Below are 21,077 nucleotides of genomic sequence, written 5' to 3'. Positions count from 1 at the left end.
GAGCAGGCGGGCCTACTGGCTTAAATAGCCCAACTAATAAGCCTAAACCAAAACAGGTGAAACTAATTAGACAAAACAAACAGAAAAGGAAAAAGGGATCGGTGGCAGCTAGTAGGCCGGTGACGACGACCGCCGAGCGCCACCCGAACAGGGAGAGGAGCCACCCTCGGTAGGAGTCGTGACAATATAAAAACTCCCCATGCCAGTATACTGCTCCAATAAGAAATATAAAAACTCCCCATGCCAGTATACTGCTCCAATAAGAAATATAAAAACTCCCTATGCCAGTATACTGCTCCAATAAGAAATATAAAAACTCCCTATGCCAGTATACTGCTCCAATAAGAAATATAAAAACTCCCTATGCCAGTATACTGCTCCAATAAGAAATATAAAAACTCCCCATGCCAGTATACTGCTCCAATAAGAAATATAAAAACTCCCTATGCCAGTATACTGCTCCAATAAGAAATATAAAAACTCCTCATACCAGTATACTGCTCCAATAAGAAATATAAAAACTCCCCATGCCAGTATACTGCTCCAATAAGAAATAAAAACTCCCTATGCCAGTATACTGCTCCAATAAGAAATATAAAAACTCCTCATGCCAGTATACTGCTCCAATAAGAAATATAAAAACTCCCTATGCCAGTATACTGCTCCAATAAGAAATATAAAAACTCCTCATGCCAGTATACTGCTCCAATAAGAAATATAAAAACTCCTCATGCCAGTATACTGCTCCAATAAGAAATATAAAAACTCCTCATGCCAGTATACTGCTCCAATAAGAAATATAAAAACTCCGTATGTGTAACGCCCTGGCCATAGAGAGGGGTTTTTTGTTCTTTATTTTGGTTAGGCCAGGGTGTTACATTGGGTGGGCATTCTATGTTCCTTTTTCTATGTTTTTGTATTTCTTTGTTTTGGGCCGAGTAGGGTTCCTAATCAGAGGCAGCTGTCTATCGTTGTCTCTGATTAGGAATCATACTTAGGCAGCCTGTTTCCTTTGGGGTTTTGTGGGTAGTTGTTTCTGTTGTGTGGTTTGCACCGACAGAACTGTTGGCGTTCGTTTGTGTCTTATGTTCAAGTGTTTTTGTATTATTAAAATTCAATATGAACACTCACCACGCTGCATCTTGGTCCCCTCTTCCAGACGATCGTTACACTATGCCAGTGTACTGATCCAATAAGAAATATAAAAACTCCTCGTGTAAGTACAGTGCCTTCAGAAAAAAATCATACCCCTTAACTTATTCTACATTTGGTGTGTTACAGCCTGAATTCCCCAAAACAAAATTTCACCCATCTACGCACAATACCCCATAATGACATGTGAAAGCATGTTTTTAGACATTTTTGCAAATGTTTTTAAAATGAAATAAGTACATATTTTATTTACACAAGTATTCACACCCAATACATGTTAGTCAATATGGCAGCGATTACAGCTGTGAGTCTTTCTGGGTAAGTCTCTAAGAGCTTTCCTCACCTAGATTGTACAATATTTGCACATTATTCTTAAAAAATGTTTCAAGCTCTGTCAAGTTGGTTGTTGATCATTGCCACGCAGCCATTTTCAAGTGTTGGCATAGATTTTCAAGACGATTTATGTCAAAACTGTAACTAGGCCACTCAAGAACATTCAACATGCTTGGTAAGCAAATCCAGTGTATATTTGGCCTTGTGTTTTAGGTTACTGTCCTGCTGAAATGGGAATTTGTCTCCCAGTGTCTGCTGAAAAGCTGACTGAACCAGGTTTTCCTCTAGGATTTTGCCTGTGCTTAGCTCTATTCCGTTTCTTTTTATCCCCAAAAAACTCAGATGATAAGCATACCCATAAGCATACCCAGTGTGCCAAATCGGAGGGCCTGTTGTCTGGACCTCTGGCAGTCTCTATGGGGGTGCCACAGGGTTTAATTCTCGGACCGACTCTTTTCTCTGTATACATCAATAATGTCGCTCTTGCTGCTTGTGATTCTCTGATCCACCTATACACAGACGACACCATTCTGTATACATCTGGCCCTTCTTTGGACACTGTGTTAACAAACCTCCAGACGAGCTTCAATGCCATACAACACTCCTTCTGTGGCCACCAACCGCTCTTAAATGCAAGTAAAACTAAATGCATGCTCTTCAACCGATCGCTGCCTGCACCCGCCCGCCCGTCTAGCATCACTACTATGGACGGTTCTGACTTAGAATATGTGGACAACTACAAATACCTAGGTGTCTGGTTAGACTGTAAACTCTCCTTCCAGACTCACATTAAGCATCTCCAATCCAAAATTAAATCTAGAATTGGCTTCCTATTTCGCAACAAAGCATCCTTCACTCATGCTGTCAAACATACCCTTGTGAAGCTGACTATCCTACCGGTCCTTGAATTCGGCGATGACATTTACAAAATAGCCTCCAACACTCTACTCAGCAAATTGGATGTAGTCTATCACAGTGCCATCCATTTTGTCACCAAAGCCCCATTTACCACCCACCACTGCTATCATGACACAAGGCGAGGCCCAGATGCAGACACAGGAGACCAATAGGGTAAGGCAAGAGAATGGTCGTGGACAGGCAAAAGGGTCAAAACCAGTGCAGAGTCCAAAAGGTACCGAAGAGCAGGCAGAATCAAGGTCAGGGCAGACAGGATGATCACGCAGGCGGGAAAGTAGTCCAGAGTCAGGCAGGGAGTATGGGAAAAACACGCTGGTTGACTTGACTAATATACAAGACGAACTGGCACAGAGAGACAGGAAACACAGGGATAAATACACTGGGGAAAATGGAGGGGGTGGAGACAATCACAGGAACAGGTGAAAAAGATCAGAGCATGACAACTGCGACCTGTATGCTCTCGTTGGCTGGCCCTCGCTTCATATTCGTCACCAAACCCACTGGTCCAGGTCATCTATAAGTCTTTGCTAGGTAAAGCCACGCCTTATCTCAGCTCACTGGTCACCATAGCAGCACCCACTCATAGCACACACTCCAGCAGGTATATCTCACTGGTCATCCCCAAAGCTAACTCCTCCTTTGGTCGTCTTTCCTTCCAGTTCTCTGCTGCCAATGACTGGAATGAATTGCAAAAATCACTGAAGCTGGAGTCTTATATCTCCCTCACTAACTTTAAGCATCAGCTGTCAGAGCAGCTTACCGATCATTGCACCTGTACATAGCCCATCTATAAATAGCCCACCCACCTACCTCAGCGCCATATTGTTATTTATTATTTTGCTCCTTTGCACCCCAGTATCTCTACTTGCACATTCATCTTCTGCACATCTATCACTCCAATGTTAACGCTAAATTGTAATTATTTTGCCACTATGGCCTATTTATTGCCTTACCTCCTAATCTTACTACATTTGCACACATTGTATATAGATTTTTCTATTGTGTTATTGACTGTACGTTTGTTTATCCCATGTGTAACTCTGTGTTGTTTGTGTCACACTGCTTTGCTTTATCTTGGCCAGGTCGCAGTTGTAAATGAAAACTTGTTCTCAACTGGCCTACCTGGTTAAATAAAGGTGAAATTAAAAATAAAATAAACATTTAATCATGATGAAGCCACCACCGTACGTCAAAATATTAAAAGTGATGTTGTTGTTGTGAAATTGTTAGATTACTTGTTAGATATTACTGCTCAGTCGGAACTAGAAGCACAAGCATTTCGCTACACTCGCATTAACATCTGCTAACCATGTGTATGTGACCAATACATTTTTATTTTATTTTATTTGCAAACAGATTGCATGTTCTGGAATATTTTTATTCTGTACAGGCTTCCTTCTTTTCACTCTGTGAATTAGGTTAGTGTTGTGGAGTAACTACAATGTTGTTGATCCATCCTCAGTTTTATCTTATCACAGCCATGTAACTGTTTTAAAGTCACCATTGGCCTCATGGTGAAATCCCTGAGCGGTTTCCTTCCTTGCTGGCAACTGAGTTAGGAAGGACGCCTGTATCTTTGTAGTGTCTGGGTGTATTGATACACCATCCAAAGTGTAATTTATAACTTCTCCATGCTCAAATGGATATTCAATGTCTGCCTTTTGTGTTTTTACCCATCTACCAATAGTTGCCCTTCTTTGTGAGCCATTAGAAAACCTCCCTGGTCTTTGTGGTTGAATCTGTGGTTGAAATGCACTGCTCGACTGAGGGACCATACAGATAATTGTATGAGTGGGGTACAGAGATGAGGTCGTCATTAAAAAATCATGTTGAACACTATTATTGCACACAGAGTGAGTCCATGCAACTTATTATGTGACTTGTGTGCATACTTTCTGAAGGCACTGTAAGTAGCCTTACACAAGCCTATGCTTGTGCGAGCCGGAGCGGCTCATAGGAGCAGGAGCCCATCTCCTGTTTCTGTAGCGTGATGTACATGTACACCCTCTGGACAGGGCCTTACCCCCAATCTATCTCCTTAATACTGAGTGCCAAGCAGAGAAGCATCGGGTCCCATTTTTACAGTCTTTGGTATGACTCGGCTGGGGATTGCATTCCGAAGCTTCCAATCGCATGGCGGACACTCTAACCCAGGGGTTCCCAAACTTTTTTGGCCCGCGACTCCATTTTGATACAAAGAAAATCACAACCCCACCATGTAAAAAAAGTGATGTAAACAAAGGCCAATGTCAACTTTTTTAATTTGGACCATGACAGTCTATTACAAATCAGTCTGACAGTACTTTAGTCCTAATGAATAATGGTTTGAAGTGACTGAAATGCATCAGAAAGGCATTGGGAAGTTCAGAAGATCATCAGGCAAGAATTTTGTATAATCTTCTGTGTAATCTGCCCCCAGTCTGATTTAATGCCTGGTCTTGTCCACTCTGTTCTAATGAGTCCTTCGCAGCTTGTTGGCATTGCAGAGGGAAACAGAAGACACATACATGTTCTTGAGAGTCTTATCTTTCAGTGATGGGGTCATAATATCTTGTATCTTAAACCATTTAAAAGATAAAGCCTCATTTGTAGGAAGAAAACAGAAACCGCTCTGTTTATTACAACCACATCTAGCGGCTATCGGACGTTACCCCGGTTCTTTGAACCAACAGAAAAATATAGCTTCTCTCGCGACACCATTCCCCATTTTCAAATTAGGTGACCCCACATGGAGTCACGACACCTGGTTTGGGAAACGCTGCTCTAACCACAAGGCCATTGTACTGCTGCAATAAGAATGCAACGTCCCCGTGATCCAACAAACATGCGACTCGGACAAAAAACAGTATTGATAATATGAAATAAATTCTTGCATGTCTTAAGCAAGACGGTTTGCACGCCTCCCTCCAATATATCTGGGTTGCTGATGGTGGCCCAACGATATGGCCTGCTTCTCCCTGAGCCTGGGCCTGTAGCACAAAACAGCTGTGTTGCTCTAGGTTGGTCTCCTCAAATCAGCAGCATGGCCCTGATTGGGAACAGCAGCAGCCACATGTGCAGGGACTCCCTCCTCAACCTGCACCGTGCACCCACACATACTCTTTCCCCGCCATCTCTCTACCTCTCTCTCTCTCCCCCTCCAACCCACTCTATACACTTTAACCTGTTGGATGCAAAACAACGCTGTGACCTTTAACCAGAGGGAACTGAAGTCTTAAGACCTCAGGCGAACAGTTACAGGTCCACTACTGTTAAACCTGGAAGAGCAATACCTTCAAGTAGGGAGAGGAAAGGCAAAAAGGATTAAGATAAAGAAAGAGGGAGAAATAGGGGTAAAGAGCAACAGAGAGGGTGAGAGAGAGCAAGAGACAGGTAGAGTGAAAGAGAGACTGAGTGCAAACACTGTAGCAGTAGTAACCCCTACTACTCAATCACGAACTACATCCAGCAGGAGCATCCATTTCATCACCGCTGACCGGGCCCGGCCAGAACAAAGACATTACAAGCCCAGAACAAAGACATTACAAAGTAGCACGTCTGGGGATGAAAGAGGGGACCAACTCTCCCAGCAGAAGAGCAGGGTCCTTTTAAGTTTTAAGTCCGGCCAGGCTTTTGTGTGGCTGGGGTGGGGGGGGGGGGGCTGAGCCAAAGAGGTCACTTACCCAGGGCCAATGGGTCAGAGGATAAATAGCCACCAGCCAAGTCATCTGTGGGACAAGTGGGGAGGAGTGGTAACTCACACCCCACTAGACTGACACATAGACAGGGTGTGTGTGTGTATCCCGGATTAGCGTAAAGGCCCAGTATGGAGGAGAACGGGGGGGGGGGGTGGGGTGTACCCCATTTTGGCAAGGGCTCCCTGCAAGGTTTGAGCAGGAAAACAATGTTTTTTTTTAAAACAGCTAACTTCCTGCAATTCTAGACATTTTGTCATGGGGCAAAGCAGAATTTGCAGTTTAATAGCTAATCTCATGCCACCTGCCAGGGCTGAGAGAAAATGTTGCTGTTTTCCTGCAACTCTACACATTTAGCTGCGGGGGTTGCGGGGTTGTGTGGTACACCAGTGGGGGGTGGGGGGTTATACTTAACACATCACACACAGCAGACAGAAAGTGGATTTTAGCCCTCAGTAGACCTAGGGTTGAAGCTTTGCTCTCTTGGTTCTTCTCAAACACCAGATGAAGACTCACAAGGAATGGCTGTTGTGGTGTTGGAAAATAAAGAGCAACCCGTTTTTGACCACACTGACATTGATGACTGCCTCCATGTTACATAAATCATTACAGTAACTTTCAGACAATGTCAAAATTGTTTGATTTGACTGGATTTTATTTTCCGATAATACTACTTTAATTCAAATATAACTCATCAGGCAGAGTGATATAAGTAGTTTATTGGAGGATATTTTACTGAAAGCCATTTCCCCCCCAAATAACTCTCCCATCCAATCCCCCAGATCAAATTATCTCAAATTAAGAGATTATTTCTGCTGTCGATGCTCATTTCCACAACTGGATTTGCCATGGTTAGTATAAGCAAGTTTGCATTGATCATCCGCCGGCAAAAAGTGATGGTCGATAGGAGAGGAAAAACTAATCTGGAAATGTGATTAATTGAGCTAATCCTGTTTCGTCAAAGAGCGGAGCAAATTATCATTTTCAAATAGCACCCTTGGAGGGGTTCAATGGGAGGCGTCGTCCATTACTGAGGGCAGACATGGGCGGGATGCCCTCTCTTCCCTGACTTTGCTGGACCAGGCTAGACTGAACCTTTAATGGCCCTAATAGAGCTTCAGTCGGAAACCCCACTCTTTAGAACATATGGAGGGACGCCACTTGATGTCTCTCTTTAGAGTTAGTGCTTTTCTGTGATGTCTTTGTTTTAGGACCTACAGTGCCTTCAGAAAGTATTCATACCCCTTGACTTATTCCACATTTTGTTGCGTTACAGCCTGAATTCAAAATTGATTAAATAGGTTTTTTTCCTCACCCATCTACACACCATACCCCATAATGACAAAGTGAAAACATGTTTATATATATTTTTTCAAATGTATTGAAAATTAAATACAGAAAAATCGTATTTATATACGTATTCACACCCCTGAGTACTTTGTAGAAGCACCTTTGGCAGCGATTACAGCTGTGAGACTTTCTGGGTAAGTCTCTAAGAGCTTTCCACACCTGGATTGTGCAACATTTGCCCATTATTTAAGTTAAAACTGTAACTCAGCCACTCAAGAACATTGACTTTCTTCTTTGTAAGCAACTCCAGTGTATATTTGGCCTTGTGTTTTAGGTTATTTTCCTGCGGAAAGGTGAATTCAACTCACAATGTCTGGTGGAAAGCAGACTGAACCAGGGTTTCCTCTAGGATTTTGCCTGTACTAAGCTCCATTACATTTATTTTTTATCCTGAAAAACTCCCCAGTCCTTAACGATTACAAGCATACCCATAACATGATGCAGCCACCACTATGCTTGAAAATATGGAGAGTGGTACTCAGTAATGTGTTATATTGGACTTGCCCCAAACATAACGGTTTGTATTCAGGACATAAAGTTAACTGCTTTGCCACATTTTTTGCAGTATTACTTTAGTGCCTTGTTGCAAACAGGATGCATGTTAAGGGAATATTCCTTATTTTCACTCTGTCAATTAGGTTAGTATTGTGGAGTGAATACAATGTTGTTGACCCATCCCTATCAAAGCCATTAAACTATGTAACTGTTTTAAAATCACCATTGGCCTCATGGTGAAATCCCTGAGCAGTTTCCTTCCTCTCCAGCAACTGAGTTAGGAAGGACGTCTGTATCTTTGTAGAGACTGGTACACCATCCAAAGTGTAATTAATAACTTCACCTTGCTCAAAGGGATATTGAATGTCTGCTTTTTTATTTTTACCCATCTACCAAAAGGTCTGGTATTTGTGGTTGACTAAGGGACCATACAGATAATTGTATGTGTGGGGTGCAGAGATGAGGTTGTCATTCAAAAATCATGTTAAACACTATTATTGCACACAGAGTGAGTCCATGCAACGTATTATAATGACTTGTTAAGCACATTTTTACTCCTGAACTTATTTATGCTTCCAATAACAAAGAGGTTGAATACTTATTGACTCAAGACATGTTAGCTTTTCATTTTTTATTAATTTGTAAACATTTCTAAAAACATAATTCCACTTTGACGTTATGCGGTATTGTGTGTAGGCCACTAAAGAAAATTGGAATCCATTTGAAATTTAGGCTGTAACAACAAAATGTGGAACATGTCAAGGCGTTGTGAAAAAAGTTTTCAAGGCACTGTATGTCTCGGAGAGGATGTTGGTCTTTCCTTTGAGCTTGTGTTTTCATGACATAGGTAGAACCTTTATCACATAAAGTGTTGAGCCCATTTCTGCTCCCTGATGATGATACCTATTTAATTTCTGACAACAAAATATGTTCATAATGTTAACTCCTCCGTGTCTTGTTCATGTGTTCCGGAGGGTGTTTTTCCCACTTGTGCAAGTGTGTGTGTGTCTCTCTCTCTCTCCTTCTCCACTTGAACTCTTATCTGAAGCCTGTGCTCTGCAATGCCCTCTCCTCTAGCCTAACCTGCAGATTCCATCGCCTTAGAATGCCGACTCATTAGAGATGTAAACTTTAACGCCAGCCTGCCGTGCCAGATGTTCACCAGAATATGAAATGAGGACTTTAGGCATCTGCTTACAATTTTAGATAATTGCAGGTAGAGCATGCAAGGTCAATTGGACCAATTTTATTTTTATGTACAAACCTGCTGCTGCAGTTATGGGGCGTCAATTTTCTCTCTTTCTCTCTCACTCTCGCTCTCTCGTTTTTCACTGCACAAGGTTCGTATTTTTCACAGGAAACAGGACCTTAATTCCATACAGTGTCGGTTTGGATTTTGGATTCCCTGTCAAAACAAACAGTGATTGCCGGGGCTTTGGCCCAACAACTGGGCCGCTTTAACCAGAAGAGCCCCTTGTTCGCCGTGTTTGTCTTATTCCCACTTCCAGAGGAGGAAGGTGTTTTGCTCCCATTAGCTAAACAGGGTCCTGTTTATGTCCCTGCAACTCAAACCAAATACATGGTGGGTTTTCACTGCTAAATTACACTGCTGGTGGGCATCTTTCAAGTCATTCTTTTTAGAAAGTATCTCAAATTCAGAAAGTCAAGCATATGCTGTTGCTGGTAATGAAGGATCAAATATTTTTTCTCGCTCAAACAAAACTAACTGAGAAGTATGATAAATGATAAACCACATTATACAAGACTGAGAACATTTTCAGAGGAAATATTCTGTTTGTATTTTACATCCATCACTTGTTCCTCTCACCAGGGCCAAACTTTGTTTAGTTAGAAAAAGAGAAGAAGTTAGAGGAGAGGAAAAGTGGGCCCTTGGGTTTTCTGTACGGGCCTGCTGCCTGGCCTGGGATAGAGAGAAATGGAAGGAGAGACCGCCGGACAAAAGTAAGTGTGGCGCTCCAGGGGCTAGGATCTGGTTCACCAGAGCAGGAAAAGCATCATTATGTCTCTCTGGGCCCAGTGGAGTAGTGTTCAGGAACACCATTGGGTCTTATTCCCACCTTGTTCACAAATAAACACTTCCACGCCGTTAACAACCAGCCTGGCAGCCAATTGGCCTTAACAAAACAGGCTCTTTAAACGGCTATCGGATGCAGAATGCGCCTCCCCAGTGCACCTCGAGGGAGATGTCTGTCTGGGTGAGGGGTTGCTACCAATCTGTTTTGATGCCACACACCACCATCGAGAAATGATTCTGACTATCAAACAATACTAACTAGTTGTCACAGTCTGCTTGAATGTGGCCAAAATACCACACATCATACAACGCAATAATAAAGATGACTAAAATGCGACAAGAAGCAAAGATATGTGCAAGATATCAGCATCCTTATAAAATGTTTCAAAGGCTTTTGGTCTGATGTCTAAAATCATGAGATAAAATAAGTGTGAGTGGGCAGCAGCCAGGGTTAGTGAGTGTGTAGCGATGGGGTTAGTGAGTGTGAAGCGATGGGGTTAGTGAGGGTGTAGTGGTGGGGTTAGTGAGTGTGTAGAGGTGGGGTTAGTGAGTGTGTAGAGGTGGGGTTAGTGAGTGTGTAGAGGTGGGGTTAGTGAGTGTGTAGAGGTGGGGTTAGTGAGTGTAGAGAGGTGGGGTTAGTGAGTGTGTAGAGGTGGGGTTAGTGAGGGTGTAGAGGTGGGGTTAGTGAGGGTGTAGAGGTGGGGTTAGTGAGGGTGTAGCGGTGGGGTTAGTGAGGGTGTAGCGGTGGGGTTAGTGAGTGTGTAGAGGTGGGGTTAGTGAGGGAGTAGAGGTGGGGTTAGTGAGTGTGTAGAGGTGGGATTAGTGAGTGTGAAGTGATGGAGTTAGTGAGTGTGTAGAGGTGGGGTTAGTGAGTGTGTAGAGGTGGGGTTAGTGAGTGTGTAGAGGTGGGGTTAGTGAGTGTGTAGTGGTGGGGTTAGTGAGTGTGTAGAGGTGGGGTTAGTGAGTGTGTAGAGGTGGGGTTAGTGAGTGTGTAGAGGTGGGGTTAGTGAGGGTGTAGAGGTGGGGTTAGTGAGGGTGTAGCGGTGGGGTTAGTGAGTGTGTAGAGGTGGGGTTAGTGAGGGAGTAGAGGTGGGGTTAGTGAGTGTGTAGAGGTGGGATTAGTGAGTGTGAAGTGATGGAGTTAGTGAGTATGTAGCGGAGGGGTTAGTGAGTGTGTAGCGATGGGGTTAGTGAGTGTATAGCGGTGGGGTTAGTGAGTGTGAAGTGATGGAGTTAGTGAGTGTGTAGAGGTGGGGTTAGTGAGTGTATAGAGGTGGGGTTAGTGAGTGTGTAGCGGAGGGGTTAGTGAGTGTGTAGCGGAGGGGTTAGTTAGTGTATAGCGGTGGGGTTAGTGAGTGTGTAGCGGAGGGTTAGTGAGTGTGTAGCAGTGGGGTTAGTGAGTGTGTAGCAGTGGGGTTAGTGAGTGTGTAGCGGAGGGGTTAGTTAGTGTATAGCGGTGGGGTTAGTGAGTGTGTAGCGGTGGGGTTAGTGAGTGTGTAGCGGTGGGGTTAGTGAGTGTGTAGCGGTGGGGTTAGTGAGTGTGTAGCGGTGGGGTTAGTGAGTGTGTAGAGGTGGGGTTAGTGAGTGTGTAGAGGTGGGGTTAGTGAGTGTATAGCGGTGGGGTTAGTGAGTGTATAGCGGAGGGGTTAGTTAGTGTGTAGCGGTGCGGTTAGTGAGTGTGTAGCGGTGGGGTTAGTGAGTGTGTAGCGGTGGGGTTAGTGAGTGTGTAGCGGTGGGGTTAGTGAGTGTGTAGCGGTGGGGTTAGTGAGTGTGTAGCGGTGGGGTTAGTGAGTGTGTAGCGGTGGGGTTAGTGAGTGTGTAGCGGTGGGGTTAGTGAGTGTGTAGCGATGGGGTTAGTCAGTGTGTAGCGGTGGGGTTAGTGAGTGTGTAGCGGTGGGGTTAGTGAGTGTGTAGCGGTGGGGTTAGTGAGTGTGTAGCGGTGGGGTTAGTGAGTGTGTAGCGGAGGGGTTAGTGAGTGTGTAGCGGTGGGGTTAGTGAGTGTGTAGCGGTGGGGTTAGTGAGTGTGTAGCAGTGGGGTTAGTGAGTGTGTAGAGGTGGGGTTAGTGAGTGTGAAGTGATGCGGTTAGTGAGGGTGTAGCGGAGGGGTTAGTGAGGGTGTAAAGCGGTGGGGTTAGTGAGTGTAAAGCGGTGGGGTTAGTGAGTGTAAAGCGGTGGGGTTAGTGAGTGTAAAGCGGAGAGGTTAGTGAGTGTAAAGCGGTGAGGTTAGTGAGTGTAAAGTGATGGAGTTAGTGAGTGTGTAGAGGTGGGGTTAGTGAGTGTGTAGAGGTGGGGTTAGTGAGTGTGTAGAGGTGGGGTTAGTGAGGGTGTAGCGGTGGGGTTAGTGAGCGGGTAGAGGTGGGGTTAGTGAGTGTGTAGAGGTGGGGTTAGTGAGTGTGTAGAGGTGGGGTTAGTGAGTGTGTAGCGGTGGGGTTAGTGAGTGTGTAGCGGTGGGGTTAGTGAGTGTGTAGCGGTGGGGTTAGTGAGTGTGAAGTGATGGGGTTAGTGAGTGTGTAGAGGTGGAGTTAGTGAGTGTGTAACGGAGGGGTTAGTGAGTGTGTAGTGGAGGGGTTAGTGAGTGTGTAGCGGTGGGGTTAGTGAGTGTGTAGAGGTGGAGTTAGTGAGTGTGTAGCGGAGGGGTTAGTGAGTGTGTAGCGGTGGGGTTAGTGAGTGTGTAGAGGTGGAGTTAGTGAGTGTGTAGCGGAGGGGTTAGTGAGTGTGTAGCGGTGGGGTTAGTGAGTGTGTAGAGGTGGAGTTAGTGAGTGTGTAACGGAGGGGTTAGTGAGTGTGTAGTGGAGGGGTTAGTGAGTGTGTAGCGGTGGGGTTAGTGAGTGTGTAGAGGTGCAGTCAGTGAGTGTATAGCGGTGGGGTTAGTGAGTGTGTAGAGGTGCAGTCAGTGAGTGTATAGCGGTGGGGTTAGGGAGTGTGTAGAGGTGGGGTTAGTGAGTGTGTAGTGGAGGGGTTATTGAGTGTGTAGTGATGGGGTTAGTGAGTGTATAACAGTGGGGTTATTGAGTGTGTAGCGGTGGGGTTAGTGAGTGTGTAGTGGAGGGGTTAGTGAGTGTGTTGCGGTGGGGTTAGTGAGTGTGTAGCGATGGGGTTCCCACGGGGGACCAGTACGGAAAAAAAAATGTATGAAATGTATGCATTCACTACTGTAAGTCGCTCTGGATAAGAGCGTCTGCTAAATGACAAAAAATGTAAAAAATGTTTAAAAAAATGTAGTGAGTGTGTAGTGGAGAGGTTAGTTAGTGTGTAGCGGTGGGGTTAGTGAGTGTGTAGCGGAGGGTTAGTGAGAGTGTAGCGGTGGGTTAGTGAGAGTGTAGCGGTGGGTTAGTGAGAGTGTAGCGGTGGGGTTAGTGAGAGTGTAGCGGTGGGGTTAGTGAGTGTGTAGCTGAGGGTTAGTGAGTGTGTAGCGGTGGGGTTAGTGAGTGTGTAGCGGTGGGGTTAGTGAGTGTGTAGCGGTGGGGTTAGTGAGTGTGTAGCGGTGGGGTTAGTGAGTGTGTAGCGGTGGGGTTAGTGAGTGTGTAGCGGTGGGGTTAGTGAGTGTGTAGCGGTGGGGTTAGTGAGTGTGTAGCGGTGGGGTTAGTGAGTGTGTAGCGATGGGGTTAGTCAGTGTGTAGCGGTGGGGTTAGTGAGTGTGTAGCGGTGGGGTTAGTGAGTGTGTAGCGGAGGGGTTAGTGAGTGTGTAGCGGAGGGGTTAGTGAGTGTGTAGCGGAGGGGTTAGTGAGTGTGTAGCGGTGGGGTTAGTGAGTGTGTAGCAGTGGGGTTAGTGAGTGTGTAGAGGTGGGGTTAGTGAGTGTGTAGAGGTGGGGTTAGTGAGTGTGTAGAGGTGGGGTTAGTGAGTGTGTAGTGGTGGGGTTAGTGAGTGTGTAGAGGTGGGGTTAGTGAGTGTGTAGCAGTGGGGTTAGTGAGTGTGTAGCGGTGGGGTTAGTGAGTGTGTAGCGGTGGGGTTAGTGAGTGTGTAGCGGTGGGGTTAGTGAGTGTATAGCGGTGGGGTTAGTGAGTGTATAGCGGTGGGGTTAGTGAGTGTGTAGCGGTGCGGTTAGTGAGTGTGTAGCGATGGGGTTAGTCAGTGTGTAGCGGTGGGGTTAGTGAGTGTATAGCAGTGGGGTTAGTCAGTGTGTAGCGGTGGGGTTAGTGAGTGTGTAGCGGAGGTGTTAGTGAGTGTGTAGCGGCGGGGTTAGTGAGTGTGTAGCGGCGGGGTTAGTGAGTGTGTAGCGGCGGGGTTAGTGAGTGTGTAGCGGCGGGGTTAGTGAGTGTGTAGCGGTGGGGTTAGTGAGTGTGTAGCGGTGGGGTTAGTAGGTGTGTAACCTGCCTACTGGCTTCCAGCTTGGTTGTGACCTTGTGAGAACACTATCCTCTGTCTTCGGTTCAGCCTATTATTAGCTGCTCCTGGCCAGACAAAGCACTAATACTCTGGACAAACATACCGCCTCCTCCCTGAGCTCAGACCCGGCCTGGCCGTCAATATAGTCCCCCCCAACCACCCAATACCAACCCCCTATCTTCATCAGCTCCCTCAGCCAATGATCCAGGCACTTTACCCGCTCCCCCCCCCCCCCCCCCGCCCCACAAATTCCCCTTTCATTAATCTCCCCTTCAATGGCCCACTATTTATCCCCCCAATAAAAGAAAATCTCAACCATTGAGTTGAAGAACTGATTAATCTATAATTAAAGCTGCGTTTTGGGGAGTACATTTATATAAAAAATGTAATATATTAGCAATTTATTTGTGACCTAAAACATGATCAAGAATGTTTTAAAATGTGCAAATGGCCTGTAAAGTTTACCTGGAAATTATACATAGAATAAAATTCATTAAAATTCATTAAAGTTCATTAAATTAAACTTCAGTTGATGAGGAAGAGGTGCAAAAAATTGTGAGAATTTTTATTGTATACTAAAAGATATGCATACAACTATGGCATCATTCTGTAGAAAAATAAGGTTAAAAAAACGAACATGTTTTGTTGTTGCGTGAGTGCATTGGTCAGAACATTTCTTGCCTGCGGTAAGTAATTTGAAATTACATTTCCTTGCCAACACTGACGACTACACCACCATAAAAAAAGCATTTACATAGGAATGTGCAGCTAATTGCTGTTTTATGCCAGTTCAATTATATCTATGAATTATTCAGCCTATTTTTACTTCCTGTCTTTCTTTGGTTTATAACAGGGGAAAAAAAGAAATCTGCTCTATGGACGAATAACTTTTGCACTTACCCTCCCTGCATCAAAAATAGTCCCCCTTTTGAATTAAATAAACACTTTATAATAAAGGAAACACTTATTAAATCCAGTGTCCTGGTGGACCTCCAAAGAAAACTGCAAGCTAAACTTGAGTAGCTCCTAAACTGTCATGGATCAGTCATACAATATTCCACTACCACCTGCACACAAACAGGCCCCACATCTAAGAGCACAGGCCAGCAAATTCATTGAGAAAAGCATGTTGCACAGACTAAATAAAGACCTACTGAGTATGACTGAGAGTCACACATACTTGATACCTACTGTAGTTTCACTATCATTACCAGTCCATATCATAATGCCAAAATACACTCAATACTGGGTAGGCGGCCAGGTGCCTATATGGTTTGACATTACAAGGGCTGTGTTCATTAGGACACAGCGTTGAAAAAGCGTTTTGCAATGGAAAACGAAAACGAGAGTTTATTATTGGACAAGTATAGATATTACCCCCCTGTTTCACTCTGTTTGGAGTATTTTCTTCCATTTGGTGCTTAATAATGAACACAATCCAGGTGCTCCCTTTTGATAGGAGCAAGTGCGGTCCAGGTAAACAATGGCAGTCCCCTCACAGTCATCCTATAATTTCCAGTAATAGACAGAACTCCATACACTTGACAGAACTCCATACGCTTGAGGGATAGGCTAAAACAAAGAAAAGCAATCCATCAAGAGGCTTTCCTCTAGAATAATACCACTTAATCAAGACTGGGGACCATCTGGAAATTAAAACGCTGAAAAATCAGAGGGAGAGAAATCAAAACTCAAAACTGGAGACCAGTTTTTTTTCACGTGCCCTCGTCTTTCCCCCTCTTTCGTTACCTTACAACCTTAATGACAACACTGTCAGTTCCAATCACTTCAGCGCAGGTCCAGAATCCATTTTTCAAACTTTATGACAGCTCTAATAGCTTCCACCTGTTCCTAGGATTCCGCCTGTTGACTGGCAAGTTCCCAGTGAGATGTAGGGATGTAGACAAAGACCTCTATTAGGTGCAGTCTGCCTCTGCTACAGTGAGGTCACTCAGCCATTAAATTAGTTCCAGCCCAGCAGACTGCCCGCCAACCCACAGCATGGTTGGTGGACCAACCACTCTCTCTCTCCCTCTCTCTCCATCGCATTTGCTTTATCTCTCTCTTTTTATCACTCTATCACTCTCTCCTGATCCCTGTAATGGTGCAGGCGCTGCTCTCGCCACACTGGTGTCTGACAACTTCACTTTCATTTAGACACCAATACTAAACCCCGAATCACCTCGTGGCGCAACGCTGACAAGGGTAACATAGTGCGTTTGTCATTGTATGTGTCAATGTTCATTTAACAACGCTTGTAAACAAAAAATGTACCACCCACACCCGCTAAGCCCCGGATGCTAACTGGAGATATGAGTGCAGCCAACTTGTACTTCTGCGTAAATCATGCATTGACGTCAAAGGAGAGTTCTGTGAAACTTCAAGTTGGAGTAAGTCTTAGGTTAGAATTTGGCCCTTACTGACCGGCTACCCCCCTCCCTCCCTATCCCAGAGCAAGGTGCAATTAACATTAACTTACTCCTCTAGCAGGTCCATGGTGGTGGGGGTGACCTCTGTGTAGAGTGTTGTGCACCCCACCGTGAGGGTCTCCAGGGGCTGGCTATAGGTATGCAGGCTGAATTGCTCGCAGTTCTGGAACTCTGGGGGGGTCCGTGACCAGGGCCAGGGTCCCCTCGGCCTGCAGGGGGGGGGGGGGGCCCAGCCTGGAGCTCCACACTGGGGTTCACTTTGTGGGAGGCCTTGGAGGACTTGAGCAGCCTCTCCTTATCCACCTGGGTGTGCAGCCAATTCAGGAAGCTGGTCCTGCGCTCCTGGAGACAGAGGAAGAGAAGAAAAGGCCTGTGTGATGAGTAACTAAAGGAATCCTAGGTTTTCATTTCATTCATGAGTTACAGTGATATGGTCATATTTCGTCATATCATATGGCTCCCATCCTTCCATGAAAACATTCATGACATTACCAGAAGTTTGTGGACATCTGCTCGTTGAACATCTCATTCCAAAAGCATGGGCATTAATATGGAGTTGGTCCCCCCTTTGCTGCTATAACAGCCTCCACTCTTCTGGGAAGACTTTCCACTTAATGTTGGAACATTACTGCGGGGACTTGCTTCCATTCAGCCACAAGAGCATTAGTGAGGTCGGGCAATGATGTTGGGCGATTAGGCCTGGCTCGCAGTCGGCATTCCAATTCATCTCAAAGGTGTACGATGCGGTTGAGGTCAGGGCTCTGTGCAGACCAGTGAACTTCTTCCGTACCGATCTCGAAATACCATTTTTTATTTTATTTCTCCCCAATTTTGTGATATAGAATTGCGATCTTGTCTCATCGCTGCAACTCCCCAACGAGCTCGGGAGAAGCGAAGGTCGAGTCATGCGTTCTTAAAAACATGACCTGCCAAGCTGCACTGCTTCTTAACACCCGCCCACTTAACCCGGAAGCCAGATGCACCAATACGTCAGAGGAAACACCATTCAACTGACTTAACCCGGAAGCGAACGCCTCAACACTGCAATGCAGTGCCTTAGACCGCTGCGCCACACGGGAGGCCCCTCGACAAACCATTTCTGTATGGACCTCGCTTTGTGCATGGGAGGATTGTCATGCTGAAACAGGAAAGGGCCTTCTCCAAACTGTTGCCACAAAGTTGGAAGCACAGAATCGTCTACAATGTCATTGTATGCTGTAGTGTTAAGATTTCCTTTCACTGGAACTAAGGAACTGAGCCCGAACCATGAAATACAGACCCAGACCATTATTCCTACTTTACAGTTAGCACTATGCATTGGGGCAGGTAGTGTTCTCCTGGCTTCTGCCAAACTCATATTTGTCCATCGGACTGCCAGATGGTGAAGCGTGATTCATCACTCCAGAGAACACATTTCCACTGCTCCAGAGTCCAATGTCGGCAAGCTTGGCATTCCAGCCGACGCTTGGCATTGCGCATGGTAATCTTAGGCTTGTGTGTGGCTGCTCGACCATGGAAACCCATTTCATGAAGCTCCCGACGAACAGTTCTTGGGCTGACGCTGCTTCCAGAGGCAGTATGAAACTTGGTAGTGAGCTTTGCAACCGAGGACAGGCAATTTTTACACGCTACGTGCTTCAGCACTCTGCGGTCCAGTTCTGTGAGCTTATGTGGCCTACCAGTTAGCGGCTGAGCCGTTGTTGCTCCTAGACGTTTTCACTTCACAACAACACTGCTTACAGTTGACCGGGGCAGCTCTAGCAGGGTAGAAATTTGACTAACTAACGTGTTAGAAAGGTGGCAACCTATGACAGTGCCACGTTGAAAGTCACTGAGCTCTTCCATAAGGCTATTCTACTGCTAATGTTTGTCCATAGATATGGCTGTGTGCTCGATTTTATACACCTGTCAGCAACGGGTGTGGCTGAAATAGCAGAATCCACTCATTTGAAGGGGTCTCCACAAACATACTGACACCTATGACGCCATCTTTATCAATGACAATCAACATGAATTATGAATAGAGTTAAAAAGCCGAGCTGAAGCCAGTCTTAAATTAGATAATCAACGGCTGTGGATAATCAATTACATGGCTGAATTAGGCGCTGGTCCCCAGAGTGGTGAAACATTCTGTTCCAGTCACTTCTCATCCATCAAAAGGGTCACACACTTTATGACTCCCGCCAGAAAACATCTCTCCTGTGTTTTAAAACCATGTGTAACACTAAACATGTTGCTCAAGATGTCAGTGGGAACCCCTTCTCCACAGAGAGATTTGACATGATCCTCATTTACTATGATACTGTATATGGACACTACGCAGACAGAGAATATTTCCCTTGCATTCACTGCAGGCTATATAATTCCTTCCCAGCCAAAAACAGCAAAGTGAATTGTGTGAATTAAAAGAAACAGTTGAATTATGAATAAATGCTGAGTCATAATGCATAATATTGTGCTGCTACCAAGGCCTCGATTCTAGTGTTAGTTTTAGCCATGGGCAAACAGATTGCCTTGTATCTATTGACTTGGTATACCCCATAGAGCCTCACTGTCTACAAAACCAAACCGCACCACTGCCACTCGTTGATAACTGCTTTATTTAATCTAACACTGGAGAGACGTCGCCCACAGGGATCCCCAACAATGACTAACACCATTACACACCGTCCAGTCCATCATGGCCTCTGTCTCTGCAGCCCAAACAGAGAGAAACCTAGCTAGCATTCTTCCAATAGAGAAGTAACACTTATTTTAACGACGAGAATCGAGTTGTGTGAGGGGAGAGTAAATTGGCCACTTCATTTAAAGGTATTGAGCTAGAGAAGATGAGAGCATGAGCTGTCACGATTCTTTTATCTACTAACACTTTTCAACAAGTGTTCAGGGAAGAAGGGGGGGGGGCAACTTCACTTGCCTCTTGTCTTGAGTTGAAGTGGGAATGTTGAGGGGTATGGAGGTAGCAGTGGTGTGTATGGAGGGGAGTAGCAGAAATACAAAGTTGATCATTCAGAAGAACCACCACTCATGAGTTTTGGCGGGTGGCCACCCCACAGGGGCCATTATATAAAGAGGAGAGACGACGTTTCTGTAAAAAGGACATGTTGTGCCCCTTTTATCTCCCCAAATTAGGTGATTTTAAGGCACCACCTGCTGCCCAAACATATATGATTAGCACCCCCTTGGCAACGAGAGAGGACAGGGATGATGGCCTAATTAGCCCAAATCCATATTTAGCGAATACAGTGATGGTTAATCAATTAGAGTCGCTTATCTGCATGCCTCAATTATCTGCTTTATGCCAATCATAAAGGAGAGAGTGGTCCCTGGAGACTTGTTGGGCCACTGTTAACAAGTCTGATATCTTTGGGCTTACAGGGATAAGGACGAGGGGGCTCAGTATGTTTCTCAATTGAAAGCACTGACAGTGTCTGCTGCTTCCTCAGAACAAGTAGGTTATACTTATACGGACAAGAAAATATCTATCTGAAGGAGGAATAAGTGAGCGAGCGAGGAGAGAGAAAGAGAGAGAGAGGTGATGAAGCGAGCAGCAGAGTGAAATGGGGGAAAAAATGCTCTCCTGTCTGCGTGGGGAACTGACCAAACCCATGTCATGTGATGAGGTAGAGCAAGGGAGCCTGGGTAATAATGATACCACCAGTACCAGCACTACAAATTCCAGAGCTTGCACTGCCAGATGCACACAGTCCATCCCCTCTCTTTAGTCAAGACACAGTGCACAGAGAAAACTCTATCCAACAGCCTCACCGGTCCCCCCGCCCCCCCCCCCCCACATAGCACCTTCCATTTTTCAAGAACAATCTGGAAGCAGTCCCACATGCCCTCGCTTTCATCATCCTGGTGTTTGTTGTAACAAAGTGGCCAGGGCAGTGGGGTTAAGAGGTCACAGCCCAGTCCAAACACACCCAACAGTCATAATAATACTACAGTTTGGGCCTTTTCTAGGTTGTCGGGCACAAGGAGGCCAACTAAGGCCAAGTGGACGGATAAATAAGTCACTTAACTTGTCAAAGTCGTTCAAGTGGGCCCATCAGTGGTGATCTACCAGGTGGAGGGCAACAGTGTGACACGCCTCTCCTGTCCATGGTATGTTTTGAGGTCTTTATTTGACATCAAGGGCTAATGTATTGGTTTTGGGGCTCATAAATCAAGGGCAAAGGGATTTGGATTTGGACGTACAAGTTCTTTAATACATTTTTCAGTAAGTGTACACAATGAATACTCAAGAACATTAAACGAACTGACTGAATTATTTGCTCTTTGCTAAGATGCATCACCACAACAAAAATTATGGGGCTGTACTATTCATAAAGAGCAAAATAGAGATTTGCTGCCACCTAGTG

General features: G+C 45.2%; 1 pseudogene across 1 annotated transcript in view; it reads right to left on the bottom strand.

Moving 5' to 3' along the window:
• LOC106603415 (biotin--protein ligase-like) overlaps positions 1 to 21,077 on the bottom strand; it is a 39,781-nt pseudogene that overhangs the window by 8,239 nt on the left and 10,465 nt on the right. Inside the window, exons 6-7 of the transcript XR_014391954.1 lie at positions 16,962 to 17,055; positions 16,764 to 16,884 (exon numbers count right to left, since the gene is read on the bottom strand). The product of XR_014391954.1 is annotated as a biotin--protein ligase-like (transcript). The remainder of the gene's footprint in view (positions 1 to 16,763; positions 16,885 to 16,961; positions 17,056 to 21,077) is intronic.

The sequence above is a fragment of the Salmo salar genome, chromosome 04, assembly GCF_965601325.2.
Source record: "Salmo salar chromosome 04, fSalSal1, whole genome shotgun sequence".
In the NCBI taxonomy this organism is placed as follows: domain Eukaryota; kingdom Metazoa; phylum Chordata; class Actinopteri; order Salmoniformes; family Salmonidae; genus Salmo; species Salmo salar.
The sequence above is the reverse complement of the archived record's forward strand: the minus strand, read 5'-3'. Positions and strand labels throughout refer to the sequence as shown.